Source organism: Buteo buteo, chromosome 33 (genome assembly GCF_964188355.1).
Source record: "Buteo buteo chromosome 33, bButBut1.hap1.1, whole genome shotgun sequence".
In the NCBI taxonomy this organism is placed as follows: domain Eukaryota; kingdom Metazoa; phylum Chordata; class Aves; order Accipitriformes; family Accipitridae; genus Buteo; species Buteo buteo.
In genome coordinates, this window is record NC_134203.1 from 209357 (window position 1) to 224182 (window position 14826).

Consider the following 14826-nt stretch of genomic DNA (forward strand, 5'->3'; position numbering starts at 1 on the left):
GTTACATATTTGGAGGTTCAAAGATGCGTTTTAAGGGCCCAGAGCATCATTTTTAAGCCCAAAGTCTGATTTGAAAGGTCCAAAGCCTCATTGGTCGAGTCCAAATCAAAATTTCTAGGGTGCAGAGCCTCATTTTTACTTTCCAAAGTCTTACTCTTGTCTTACTAAGCCACATTTTAGGCTCCAAACCCCACATTTTTATGGCCAAAGGCTCACTGTTAGTGTGCATAGTCTCATTTCAGGCTCCAAGCCTCTTTTTTTAGCATCCAAACAGGCATCCTTAGGGTCCGAGCCACCTCTGGAGGGTCCAAGCCCTCATTTGGAGCTTCCAAAGTTCCAGGGTTTGTGCTTTTAAGGTTCAAAGATGCATTTAAAGGGCCCAGAGCATCATTTTTAAGTGGAAAGCCGCATTGTTCGAGTCCAAAGCCACATTTCTAGGGTCCAAGGCCTCATTTTTACTTTCCAAAGTCTTACTCTTGTCTTACAAAGCCACATTTTAGGCTCCAAACCCCACATCTTTATGGCAAAAAGGCTCACTGTTAGTTTGCATAGTCTCATTTCAGACTCCAAAGCCTCTTTTCTTAGCATCCAGACAGGCATCCTTAGGGTCCGAGCCGCCTCTGGAGGGTCCAAGCCCTCCTTTGGAGCTTCCAAAGTTCCAGGGATTGCGTATTTGGAGGTTCAAAGATGCATTTAAAGGGCCCAGAGCATCATTTTTAAGTGGAAAGCCGCATGGTTCAAGTCCAAAGCCACATTTCTAGGGTGCAGAGCCTCATTTTTGCTTTCCAAAGTCTTACTCTTGTCTTACAAAGCCTCATTTTAGGCTCCAAACCCCACATTTTTACGGCCAAAGGCTCACTGTTAGTGTGCATAGTCTCATTTCAGGCTCCAAGCCTCTTTTTTTAGCATCCAAACAGGCATCCTTAGGGTCCGAGCCACCTCTGGAGGGTCCAAGCCCTCATTTGGAGCTTCCAAAGTTCCAGGGTTTGTGCTTTTAAGGTTCAAAGATGCATTTTAAGGGCCCACAGCATCATTTTTAAGCCCAAAGTCTGATTTGAAAGGTCCAAAGCCTCATTGGTCGACTCCAAATCAAAATTTCTAGGGTCCAAAGCCTCATTTTTACTTTCCAAAGTCTTACTCTTGTCTTACAAAGCCACATTTTAGGCTCCAAACCCCACATCTTTATGGCAAAAAGGCTCACTGTTAGTTTGCATAGTCTCATTTCAGACTCCAAAGCCTCTTTTCTTAGCATCCAGACAGGCATCCTTAGGGTCCGAGCCGCCTCTGGAGGGTCCAAGCCCTCCTTTGGAGCTTCCAAAGTTCCAGGGATTGCGTATTTGGAGGTTCAAAGATGCATTTAAAGGGCCCAGAGCATCATTTTTAAGTGGAAAGCCGCATGGTTCAAGTCCAAGGCCACATTTCTAGGGTGCAGAGCCTCATTTTTGCTTTCCAAAGTCTTACTCTTGTCTTACAAAGCCTCATTTTAGGCTCCAAACCCCACATTTTTACGGCCAAAGGCTCACTGTTAGTTTGCATAGTCTCATTTCAGGCTCCAAAGCCTCTTTTTTTAGCATCCAGACAGGCATCCTTAGGGTCCGAGCCGCCTCTGGAGGGTTCAAGCCCTCCTTTGGAGCTTCCAAAGTTCCAGGGTTTGTGCTTTTAAGGTTCAAAGATGCATTTTAAGGGCCCAGAGCATCATTTTTAAGTGGAAAGCCGCATTGTTCGACTCCAAAAGCCACATTTCTAGGGTGCAGAGCCTCATTTTTACTTTCCAAAGTCTTACTCTTGTCTTACAAAGCCTCATTTTAGGCTCCAAACCCCACATTTTGACAGCCAAAGGCTCACTGTTAGTTTGCATAGTCTCATTTCAGGCTCCAAAGCCTCTTTTTTTAGCATCCAGACAGGCATCCTTAGGGTCCGAGCCGCCTCTGGAGGGTCCAAGCCCTCATTTGGAGGGTCCAAGGTTCCAGGGATTGCATATTTGGAGGTTCAAAGATGCATTTTAAGGGCCCACAGCATCATTTTTAAGCCCAAAGTCTGATTTGAAAGGTCCAAAGCCTCATTGGTCGAGTCCAAATCAAACTTTCTAGGGTGCAGAGCCTCATTTTTACTTTCCAAAGTCTTACTCTTGTCTTACAAAGCCACATTTTAGGCTCCAAACCCCACATCTTTATGGCAAAAAGGCTCACTGTTAGTTTGCATAGTCTCATTTCAGACTCCAAAGCCTCTTTTCTTAGCATCCAGACAGGCATCCTTAGGGTCCGAGCCGCCTCTGGAGGGTCCAAGCCCTCCTTTGGAGCTTCCAAAGTTCCAGGGATTGCGTATTTGGAGGTTCAAAGATGCATTTAAAGGGCCCAGAGCATCATTTTTAAGTGGAAAGCCGCATGGTTCAAGTCCAAAGCCACATTTCTAGGGTGCAGAGCCTCATTTTTGCTTTCCAAAGTCTTACTCTTGTCTTACAAAGCCTCATTTTAGGCTCCAAACCCCACATTTTTACGGCCAAAGGCTCACTGTTAGTTTGCATAGTCTCATTTCAGGCTCCAAAGCCTCTTTTTTTAGCATCCAGACAGGCATCCTTAGGGTCCGAGCCACCTCTGGAGGGTCCAAGCCCTCATTTGGAGCTTCCAAAGTTCCAGGGTTTGTGCTTTTAAGGTTCAAAGATGCATTTAAAGGGCCCAGAGCATCATTTTTAAGTGGAAAGCCGCATTGTTCGAGTCCAAAGCCACATTTCTAGGGTCCAAGGCCTCATTTTTACTTTCCAAAGTCTTACTCTTGTCTTACAAAGCCACATTTTAGGCTCCAAACCCCACATCTTTATGGCAAAAAGGCTCACTGTTAGTTTGCATAGTCTCATTTCAGACTCCAAAGCCTCTTTTCTTAGCATCCAGACAGGCATCCTTAGGGTCCGAGCCGCCTCTGGAGGGTCCAAGCCCTCCTTTGGAGCTTCCAAAGTTCCAGGGATTGCGTATTTGGAGGTTCAAAGATGCATTTAAAGGGCCCAGAGCATCATTTTTAAGTGGAAAGCCGCATGGTTCAAGTCCAAGGCCACATTTCTAGGGTGCAGAGCCTCATTTTTGCTTTCCAAAGTCTTACTCTTGTCTTACAAAGCCTCATTTTAGGCTCCAAACCCCACATTTTTACGGCCAAAGGCTCACTGTTAGTTTGCATAGTCTCATTTCAGGCTCCAAAGCCTCTTTTTTTAGCATCCAGACAGGCATCCTTAGGGTCCGAGCCGCCTCTGGAGGGTTCAAGCCCTCCTTTGGAGCTTCCAAAGTTCCAGGGTTTGTGCTTTTAAGGTTCAAAGATGCATTTTAAGGGCCCAGAGCATCATTTTTAAGTGGAAAGCCGCATTGTTCGAGTCCAAAGCCACATTTCTAGGGTGCAGAGCCTCATTTTTACTTTCCAAAGTCTTACTCTTGTCTTACAAAGCCACATTTTAGGCTCCAAACCCCACATTTTTACGGCCAAAGGCTCACTGTTAGTTTACATAGTCTCATTTCCGGGTCCAAAGCCTCTTTTTTTAGCATCCAGACAGGCATCCTTAGGGACCGAGCCGCCTCTGGAGGGTCCAAGCCCTCATTTGGAGGGTCCGAAGTTCCAGGGGTTACATATTTGGAGGTTCAAAGATGCGTTTTAAGGGCCCAGAGCATCATTTTTAAGCCCAAAGTCTGATTTGAAAGGTCCAAAGCCTCATTGGTCGAGTCCAAATCAAAATTTCTAGGGTGCAGAGCCTCATTTTTACTTTCCAAAGTCTTACTCTTGTCTTACTAAGCCACATTTTAGGCTCCAAACCCCACATTTTTATGGCCAAAGGCTCACTGTTAGTGTGCATAGTCTCATTTCAGGCTCCAAGCCTCTTTTTTTAGCATCCAAACAGGCATCCTTAGGGTCCGAGCCACCTCTGGAGGGTCCAAGCCCTCATTTGGAGCTTCCAAAGTTCCAGGGTTTGTGCTTTTAAGGTTCAAAGATGCATTTAAAGGGCCCAGAGCATCATTTTTAAGTGGAAAGCCGCATTGTTCGAGTCCAAAGCCACATTTCTAGGGTCCAAGGCCTCATTTTTACTTTCCAAAGTCTTACTCTTGTCTTACAAAGCCACATTTTAGGCTCCAAACCCCACATCTTTATGGCAAAAAGGCTCACTGTTAGTTTGCATAGTCTCATTTCAGACTCCAAAGCCTCTTTTCTTAGCATCCAGACAGGCATCCTTAGGGTCCGAGCCGCCTCTGGAGGGTCCAAGCCCTCCTTTGGAGCTTCCAAAGTTCCAGGGATTGCGTATTTGGAGGTTCAAAGATGCATTTAAAGGGCCCAGAGCATCATTTTTAAGTGGAAAGCCGCATGGTTCAAGTCCAAAGCCACATTTCTAGGGTGCAGAGCCTCATTTTTGCTTTCCAAAGTCTTACTCTTGTCTTACAAAGCCTCATTTTAGGCTCCAAACCCCACATTTTTACGGCCAAAGGCTCACTGTTAGTGTGCATAGTCTCATTTCAGGCTCCAAGCCTCTTTTTTTAGCATCCAAACAGGCATCCTTAGGGTCCGAGCCACCTCTGGAGGGTCCAAGCCCTCATTTGGAGCTTCCAAAGTTCCAGGGTTTGTGCTTTTAAGGTTCAAAGATGCATTTTAAGGGCCCACAGCATCATTTTTAAGCCCAAAGTCTGATTTGAAAGGTCCAAAGCCTCATTGGTCGACTCCAAATCAAAATTTCTAGGGTCCAAAGCCTCATTTTTACTTTCCAAAGTCTTACTCTTGTCTTACAAAGCCACATTTTAGGCTCCAAACCCCACATTTTGACAGCCAAAGGCTCACTGTTAGTGTGCATAGTCTCATTTCAGGCTCCAAAGCCTCTTTTCTTAGCATCCAGACAGGCATCCTTAGGGTCCGAGCCGCCTCTGGAGGGTCCAAGCCCTCCTTTGGAGCTTCCAAAGTTCCAGGGTTTGTGCTTTTAAGGTTCAAAGATGCATTTTCATGGCCCAGAGCATCATTTTTAAGTGGAAAGCCGCATTGTTCGAGTCCAAAGCCACATTTCTAGGGTCCAAGGCCTCATTTTTACTTTCCAAAGTCTTACTCTTGTCTTACAAAGCCACATTTTAGGCTCCAAACCCCACATCTTTATGGCAAAAAGGCTCACTGTTAGTTTGCATAGTCTCATTTCAGACTCCAAAGCCTCTTTTCTTAGCATCCAGACAGGCATCCTTAGGGTCCGAGCCGCCTCTGGAGGGTCCAAGCCCTCCTTTGGAGCTTCCAAAGTTCCAGGGATTGCGTATTTGGAGGTTCAAAGATGCATTTAAAGGGCCCAGAGCATCATTTTTAAGTGGAAAGCCGCATGGTTCAAGTCCAAGGCCACATTTCTAGGGTGCAGAGCCTCATTTTTGCTTTCCAAAGTCTTACTCTTGTCTTACAAAGCCTCATTTTAGGCTCCAAACCCCACATTTTTACGGCCAAAGGCTCACTGTTAGTTTGCATAGTCTCATTTCAGGCTCCAAAGCCTCTTTTTTTAGCATCCAGACAGGCATCCTTAGGGTCCGAGCCGCCTCTGGAGGGTTCAAGCCCTCCTTTGGAGCTTCCAAAGTTCCAGGGTTTGTGCTTTTAAGGTTCAAAGATGCATTTTAAGAGCCCAGAGCATCATTTTTAAGTGGAAAGCCGCATTGTTCGAGTCCAAAGCCACATTTCTAGGGTGCAGAGCCTCATTTTTACTTTCCAAAGTCTTACTCTTGTCTTACAAAGCCACATTTTAGGCTCCAAACCCCACATTTTTACGGCCAAAGGCTCACTGTTAGTTTACATAGTCTCATTTCCGGGTCCAAAGCCTCTTTTTTTAGCATCCAGACAGGCATCCTTAGGGACCGAGCCGCCTCTGGAGGGTCCAAGCCCTCATTTGGAGGGTCCGAAGTTCCAGGGGTTACATATTTGGAGGTTCAAAGATGCGTTTTAAGGGCCCAGAGCATCATTTTTAAGCCCAAAGTCTGATTTGAAAGGTCCAAAGCCTCATTGGTCGAGTCCAAATCAAAATTTCTAGGGTGCAGAGCCTCATTTTTACTTTCCAAAGTCTTACTCTTGTCTTACTAAGCCACATTTTAGGCTCCAAACCCCACATTTTTATGGCCAAAGGCTCACTGTTAGTGTGCATAGTCTCATTTCAGGCTCCAAGCCTCTTTTTTTAGCATCCAAACAGGCATCCTTAGGGTCCGAGCCACCTCTGGAGGGTCCAAGCCCTCATTTGGAGCTTCCAAAGTTCCAGGGTTTGTGCTTTTAAGGTTCAAAGATGCATTTAAAGGGCCCAGAGCATCATTTTTAAGTGGAAAGCCGCATTGTTCGAGTCCAAAGCCACATTTCTAGGGTCCAAGGCCTCATTTTTACTTTCCAAAGTCTTACTCTTGTCTTACAAAGCCACATTTTAGGCTCCAAACCCCACATCTTTATGGCAAAAAGGCTCACTGTTAGTTTGCATAGTCTCATTTCAGACTCCAAAGCCTCTTTTCTTAGCATCCAGACAGGCATCCTTAGGGTCCGAGCCGCCTCTGGAGGGTCCAAGCCCTCCTTTGGAGCTTCCAAAGTTCCAGGGATTGCGTATTTGGAGGTTCAAAGATGCATTTAAAGGGCCCAGAGCATCATTTTTAAGTGGAAAGCCGCATGGTTCAAGTCCAAAGCCACATTTCTAGGGTGCAGAGCCTCATTTTTGCTTTCCAAAGTCTTACTCTTGTCTTACAAAGCCTCATTTTAGGCTCCAAACCCCACATTTTTACGGCCAAAGGCTCACTGTTAGTTTGCATAGTCTCATTTCAGGCTCCAAAGCCTCTTTTTTTAGCATCCAGACAGGCATCCTTAGGGTCCGAGCCGCCTCTGGAGGGTTCAAGCCCTCCTTTGGAGCTTCCAAAGTTCCAGGGTTTGTGCTTTTAAGGTTCAAAGATGCATTTTAAGGGCCCAGAGCATCATTTTTAAGTGGAAAGCCGCATTGTTCGAGTCCAAAGCCACATTTCTAGGGTGCAGAGCCTCATTTTTACTTTCCAAAGTCTTACTCTTGTCTTACAAAGCCACATTTTAGGCTCCAAACCCCACATTTTTACGGCCAAAGGCTCACTGTTAGTTTACATAGTCTCATTTCCGGGTCCAAAGCCTCTTTTTTTAGCATCCAGACAGGCATCCTTAGGGACCGAGCCGCCTCTGGAGGGTCCAAGCCCTCATTTGGAGGGTCCGAAGTTCCAGGGGTTACATATTTGGAGGTTCAAAGATGCGTTTTAAGGGCCCAGAGCATCATTTTTAAGCCCAAAGTCTGATTTGAAAGGTCCAAAGCCTCATTGGTCGAGTCCAAATCAAAATTTCTAGGGTGCAGAGCCTCATTTTTACTTTCCAAAGTCTTACTCTTGTCTTACTAAGCCACATTTTAGGCTCCAAACCCCACATTTTTATGGCCAAAGGCTCACTGTTAGTGTGCATAGTCTCATTTCAGGCTCCAAGCCTCTTTTTTTAGCATCCAAACAGGCATCCTTAGGGTCCGAGCCACCTCTGGAGGGTCCAAGCCCTCATTTGGAGCTTCCAAAGTTCCAGGGTTTGTGCTTTTAAGGTTCAAAGATGCATTTAAAGGGCCCAGAGCATCATTTTTAAGTGGAAAGCCGCATGGTTCAAGTTCAAAGCCACATTTCTAGGGTGCAGAGCCTCATTTTTACTTTCCAAAGTCTAACTCTTGTCTTACAAAGCCACATTTTAGGCTCCAAACCCCACATTTTTACGGCCAAAGGCTCACTGTTAGTGTGCATAGTCTCATTTCAGGCTCCAAAGCCTCTTTTTTTAGCATCCAGACAGGCATCCTTAGGGTCCGAGCCACCTCTGGAGGGTCCAAGCCCTCCTTTGGAGCTTCCAAAGTTCCAGGGTTTGTCTTTTAAGGTTCAAAGATGCATTTTAAGGGCCCACAGCATCATTTTTAAGCCCAAAGTCTGATTTGAAAGGTCCAAAGCCTCAGTGGTCGACTCCAAATCAAAATTTCTAGGGTGCAGAGCCTCATTTTTACTTTCCAAAGTCTTACTCTTGTCTTACAAAGCCACATTTTAGGCTCCAAACCCCACATTTTGACAGCCAAAGGCTCACTGTTAGTGTGCATAGTCTCATTTCAGACTCCAAAGCCTCTTTTCTTAGCATCCAGACAGGCATCCTTAGGGTCCGAGCCGCCTCTGGAGGGTCCAAGCCCTCCTTTGGAGGGTCCAAAGTTCCAGGGATTGCATATTTGGAGGTTCAAAGATGCATTTTAAGGGCCCACAGCATCATTTTTAAGTGGAAAGCCGCATTGGTCGAGTCCAAATCAAAATTTCTAGGGTGCAGAGCCTCATTTTTACTTTCCAAAGTCTTACTCTTGTCTTACAAAGCCTCATTTTAGGCTCCAAACCCCACATTTTTACGGCCAAAGGCTCACTGTTAGTGTGCATAGTCTCATTTCAGGCTCCAAAGCCTCTTTTTTTAGCATCCAGACAGGCATCCTTAGGGTCCGAGCCGCCTCTGGAGGGTCCAAGCCCTCATTTGGAGGGTCCAAGGTTCCAGGGATTGCATATTTGGAGGTTCAAAGATGCATTTTAAGGGCCCACAGCATCATTTTTAAGTGGAAAGCCGCATTGTTCGAGTCCAAAACCACATTTCTAGGGTGCAGAGCCCCATTTTTGCTTTCCAAAGTCTTACTCTTGTCTTACAAAGCCTCATTTTAGGCTCCAAACCCCACATTTTTACAGCCAAGGGCTCACTGTTAGTTTGCATAGTCTCATTTCAGGCTCCAAAGCCTCTTTTCTTAGCATCCAGACAGGCATCCTTAGGGTCCGAACCGCATCTGGAGGGTCCAAGCCCTCATTTGGAGGGTCCAAAGTTCCAGGGTTTGTGCTTTTAAGGTTCAAAGATGCATTTTAAGGGCCCACAGCATCATTTTTAAGCCCAAAGTCTGATTTGAAAGGTCCAAAGCCTCATTGGTCGACTCCAAATCAAAATTTCTAGGGTCCAAAGCCTCATTTTTACTTTCCAAAGTCTTACTCTTGTCTTACAAAGCCACATTTTAGGCTCCAAACCCCACATTTTGACAGCCAAAGGCTCACTGTTAGTGTGCATAGTCTCATTTCAGGCTCCAAAGCCTCTTTTCTTAGCATCCAGACAGGCATCCTTAGGGTCCGAGCCGCCTCTGGAGGGTCCAAGCCCTCCTTTGGAGCTTCCAAAGTTCCAGGGTTTGTGCTTTTAAGGTTCAAAGATGCATTTTCATGGCCCAGAGCATCATTTTTAAGTGGAAAGCCGCATTGTTCGACTCCAAAAGCCACATTTCTAGGGTGCAGAGCCTCATTTTTACTTTCCAAAGTCTTACTCTTGTCTTACAAAGCCTCATTTTAGGCTCCAAACCCCACATTTTGACAGCCAAAGGCTCACTGTTAGTTTGCATAGTCTCATTTCAGGCTCCAAAGCCTCTTTTTTTAGCATCCAGACAGGCATCCTTAAGGTCCGAGCCGCCTCTGGAGGGTCCAAGCCCTCATTTGGAGGGTCCAAGGTTCCAGGGATTGCATATTTGGAGGTTCAAAGATGCATTTTAAGGGCCCACAGCATCATTTTTAAGCCCAAAGTCTGATTTGAAAGGTCCAAAGCCTCATTGGTCGAGTCCAAATCAAACTTTCTAGGGTGCAGAGCCTCATTTTTACTTTCCAAAGTCTTACTCTTGTCTTACTAAGCCACATTTTAGGCTCCAAACCCCACATTTTTATGGCCAAAGGCTCACTGTTAGTGTGCATAGTCTCATTTCAGGCTCCAAGCCTCTTTTTTTAGCATCCAAACAGGCATCCTTAGGGTCCGAGCCACCTCTGGAGGGTCCAAGCCCTCATTTGGAGCTTCCAAAGTTCCAGGGTTTGTGCTTTTAAGGTTCAAAGATGCATTTAAAGGGCCCAGAGCATCATTTTTAAGTGGAAAGCCGCATTGTTCGAGTCCAAAGCCACATTTCTAGGGTCCAAGGCCTCATTTTTACTTTCCAAAGTCTTACTCTTGTCTTACAAAGCCACATTTTAGGCTCCAAACCCCACATCTTTATGGCAAAAAGGCTCACTGTTAGTTTGCATAGTCTCATTTCAGACTCCAAAGCCTCTTTTCTTAGCATCCAGACAGGCATCCTTAGGGTCCGAGCCGCCTCTGGAGGGTCCAAGCCCTCCTTTGGAGCTTCCAAAGTTCCAGGGATTGCGTATTTGGAGGTTCAAAGATGCATTTAAAGGGCCCAGAGCATCATTTTTAAGTGGAAAGCCGCATTGTTCGAGTCCAAAGCCACATTTCTAGGGTGCAGAGCCTCATTTTTACTTTCCAAAGTCTTACTCTTGTCTTACAAAGCCACATTTTAGGCTCCAAACCCCACATTTTGACAGCCAAAGGCTCACTGTTAGTGTGCATAGTCTCATTTCAGGCTCCAAGCCTCTTTTTTAGCATCCAGACAGGCATCCTTAGGGTCCAAGCCGCCTCTGCAGGGTCCAAGCCCTCATTTGGAGGGTCCAAAGTTCCAGGGTTTGTGCTTTTAAGGTTCAAAGATGCATTTAAAGGGCCCAGAGCATCATTTTTAAGTGGAAAGCCGCATTGTTCGACTCCAAAAGCCACATTTCTAGGGTGCAGAGCCTCATTTTTACTTTCCAAAGTCTTACTCTTGTCTTACAAAGCCACATTTTAGGCTCCAAACCCCACATTTTTACGGCCAAAGGCTCACTGTTAGTTTACATAGTCTCATTTCCGGGTCCAAAGCCTCTTTTTTTAGCATCCAGACAGGCATCCTTAGGGACCGAGCCGCCTCTGGAGGGTCCAAGCCCTCATTTGGAGGGTCCAAAGTTCCAGGGGTTACATATTTGGAGGTTCAAAGATGCGTTTTAAGGGCCCAGAGCATCATTTTTAACCCCAAAGTCTGATTTGAAAGGTCCAAAGCCTCATTGGTCGAGTCCAAATCAAAATTTCTAGGGTGCAGAGCCTCATTTTTACTTTCCAAAGTCTTACTCTTGTCTTACTAAGCCACATTTTAGGCTCCAAACCCCACATTTTTATGGCCAAAGGCTCACTGTTAGTGTGCATAGTCTCATTTCAGGCTCCAAGCCTCTTTTTTTAGCATCCAAACAGGCATCCTTAGGGTCCGAGCCACCTCTGGAGGGTCCAAGCCCTCATTTGGAGCTTCCAAAGTTCCAGGGTTTGTGCTTTTAAGGTTCAAAGATGCATTTTAAGGGCCCAGAGCATCATTTTTAAGTGGAAAGCCGCATGGTTCAAGTTCAAAGCCACATTTCTAGGGTGCAGAGCCTCATTTTTACTTTCCAAAGTCTAACTCTTGTCTTACAAAGCCACATTTTAGGCTCCAAACCCCACATTTTTACGGCCAAAGGCTCACTGTTAGTGTGCATAGTCTCATTTCAGGCTCCAAGCCTCTTTTTTAGCATCCAAACAGGCATCCTTAGGGTCCGAGCCACCTCTGGAGGGTCCAAGCCCTCCTTTGGAGCTTCCAAAGTTCCAGGGTTTGTCTTTTAAGGTTCAAAGATGCATTTTAAGGGCCCACAGCATCATTTTTAAGCCCAAAGTCTGATTTGAAAGGTCCAAAGCCTCAGTGGTCGACTCCAAATCAAAATTTCTAGGGTGCAGAGCCTCATTTTTACTTTCCAAAGTCTTACTCTTGTCTTACAAAGCCACATTTTAGGCTCCAAACCCCACATTTTGACAGCCAAAGGCTCACTGTTAGTGTGCATAGTCTCATTTCAGGCTCCAAAGCCTCTTTTTTTAGCATCCAGACAGGCATCCTTAGGGTCCGAGCCGCCTCTGGAGGGTCCAAGCCCTCATTTGGAGGGTCCAAAGTTCCAGGGATTGCATATTTGGAGGTTCAAAGATGCATTTTAAGGGCCCACAGCATCATTTTTAAGTGGAAAGCCGCATTGGTCGAGTCCAAATCAAAATTTCTAGGGTGCAGAGCCTCATTTTTACTTTCCAAAGTCTTACTCTTGTCTTACAAAGCCTCATTTTAGGCTCCAAACCCCACATTTTTACGGCCAAAGGCTCACTGTTAGTGTGCATAGTCTCATTTCAGGCTCCAAAGCCTCTTTTTTTAGCATCCAGACAGGCATCCTTAGGGTCCGAGCCGCCTCTGGAGGGTCCAAGCCCTCATTTGGAGGGTCCAAGGTTCCAGGGATTGCATATTTGGAGGTTCAAAGATGCATTTTAAGGGCCCACAGCATCATTTTTAAGTGGAAAGCCGCATTGTTCGAGTCCAAAACCACATTTCTAGGGTGCAGAGCCCCATTTTTGCTTTCCAAAGTCTTACTCTTGTCTTACAAAGCCTCATTTTAGGCTCCAAACCCCACATTTTTACAGCCAAGGGCTCACTGTTAGTTTGCATAGTCTCATTTCAGGCTCCAAAGCCTCTTTTCTTAGCATCCAGACAGGCATCCTTAGGGTCCGAACCGCATCTGGAGGGTCCAAGCCCTCATTTGGAGGGTCCAAAGTTCCAGGGTTTGTGCTTTTAAGGTTCAAAGATGCATTTTAAGGGCCCACAGCATCATTTTTAAGCCCAAAGTCTGATTTGAAAGGTCCAAAGCCTCATTGGTCGACTCCAAATCAAAATTTCTAGGGTCCAAAGCCTCATTTTTACTTTCCAAAGTCTTACTCTTGTCTTACAAAGCCACATTTTAGGCTCCAAACCCCACATTTTGACAGCCAAAGGCTCACTGTTAGTGTGCATAGTCTCATTTCAGGCTCCAAAGCCTCTTTTCTTAGCATCCAGACAGGCATCCTTAGGGTCCGAGCCGCCTCTGGAGGGTCCAAGCCCTCCTTTGGAGCTTCCAAAGTTCCAGGGTTTGTGCTTTTAAGGTTCAAAGATGCATTTTCATGGCCCAGAGCATCATTTTTAAGTGGAAAGCCGCATTGTTCGACTCCAAAAGCCACATTTCTAGGGTGCAGAGCCTCATTTTTACTTTCCAAAGTCTTACTCTTGTCTTACAAAGCCTCATTTTAGGCTCCAAACCCCACATTTTGACAGCCAAAGGCTCACTGTTAGTTTGCATAGTCTCATTTCAGGCTCCAAAGCCTCTTTTTTTAGCATCCAGACAGGCATCCTTAGGGTCCGAGCCGCCTCTGGAGGGTCCAAGCCCTCATTTGGAGGGTCCAAGGTTCCAGGGATTGCATATTTGGAGGTTCAAAGATGCATTTTAAGGGCCCACAGCATCATTTTTAAGCCCAAAGTCTGATTTGAAAGGTCCAAAGCCTCATTGGTCGAGTCCAAATCAAACTTTCTAGGGTGCAGAGCCTCATTTTTACTTTCCAAAGTCTTACTCTTGTCTTACTAAGCCACATTTTAGGCTCCAAACCCCACATTTTTATGGCCAAAGGCTCACTGTTAGTGTGCATAGTCTCATTTCAGACTCCAAAGCCTCTTTTCTTAGCATCCAGACAGGCATCCTTAGGGTCCGAGCCGCCTCTGGAGGGTCCAAGCCCTCCTTTGGAGCTTCCAAAGTTCCAGGGATTGCGTATTTGGAGGTTCAAAGATGCATTTAAAGGGCCCAGAGCATCATTTTTAAGTGGAAAGCCGCATGGTTCAAGTCCAAAGCCACATTTCTAGGGTGCAGAGCCTCATTTTTGCTTTCCAAAGTCTTACTCTTGTCTTACAAAGCCTCATTTTAGGCTCCAAACCCCACATTTTTACGGCCAAAGGCTCACTGTTAGTTTGCATAGTCTCATTTCAGGCTCCAAAGCCTCTTTTTTTAGCATCCAGACAGGCATCCTTAGGGTCCGAGCCACCTCTGGAGGGTCCAAGCCCTCATTTGGAGCTTCCAAAGTTCCAGGGTTTGTGCTTTTAAGGTTCAAAGATGCATTTAAAGGGCCCAGAGCATCATTTTTAAGTGGAAAGCCGCATTGTTCGAGTCCAAAGCCACATTTCTAGGGTCCAAGGCCTCATTTTTACTTTCCAAAGTCTAACTCTTGTCTTACAAAGCCACATTTTAGGCTCCAAACCCCACATCTTTATGGCAAAAAGGCTCACTGTTAGTTTGCATAGTCTCATTTCAGACTCCAAAGCCTCTTTTCTTAGCATCCAGACAGGCATCCTTAGGGTCCGAGCCGCCTCTGGAGGGTCCAAGCCCTCCTTTGGAGCTTCCAAAGTTCCAGGGATTGCGTATTTGGAGGTTCAAAGATGCATTTAAAGGGCCCAGAGCATCATTTTTAAGTGGAAAGCCGCATGGTTCAAGTCCAAGGCCACATTTCTAGGGTGCAGAGCCTCATTTTTGCTTTCCAAAGTCTTACTCTTGTCTTACAAAGCCTCATTTTAGGCTCCAAACCCCACATTTTTACGGCCAAAGGCTCACTGTTAGTTTGCATAGTCTCATTTCAGGCTCCAAAGCCTCTTTTTTTAGCATCCAGACAGGCATCCTTAGGGTCCGAGCCGCCTCTGGAGGGTTCAAGCCCTCCTTTGGAGCTTCCAAAGTTCCAGGGTTTGTGCTTTTAAGGTTCAAAGATGCATTTTAAGGGCCCAGAGCATCATTTTTAAGTGGAAAGCCGCATTGTTCGAGTCCAAATCAAAATTTCTAGGGTGCAGAGCCTCATTTTTACTTTCCAAAGTCTTACTCTTGTCTTACAAAGCCTCATTTTAGGCTCCAAACCCCACATTTTTACGGCCAAAGGCTCACTGTTAGTTTGCATAGTCTCATTTCAGGCTCCAAAGCCTCTTTTCTTAGCATCCAGACAGGCATCCTTAGGGTCCGAACCGCATCTGGAGGGTCCAAGCCCTCATTTGGAGGGTCCAAAGTTCCAGGGTTTGTGCTTTTAAGGTTCAAAGATGCATTTTAAGGGCCCACAGCATCATTTTTAAGCCCAAAGTCT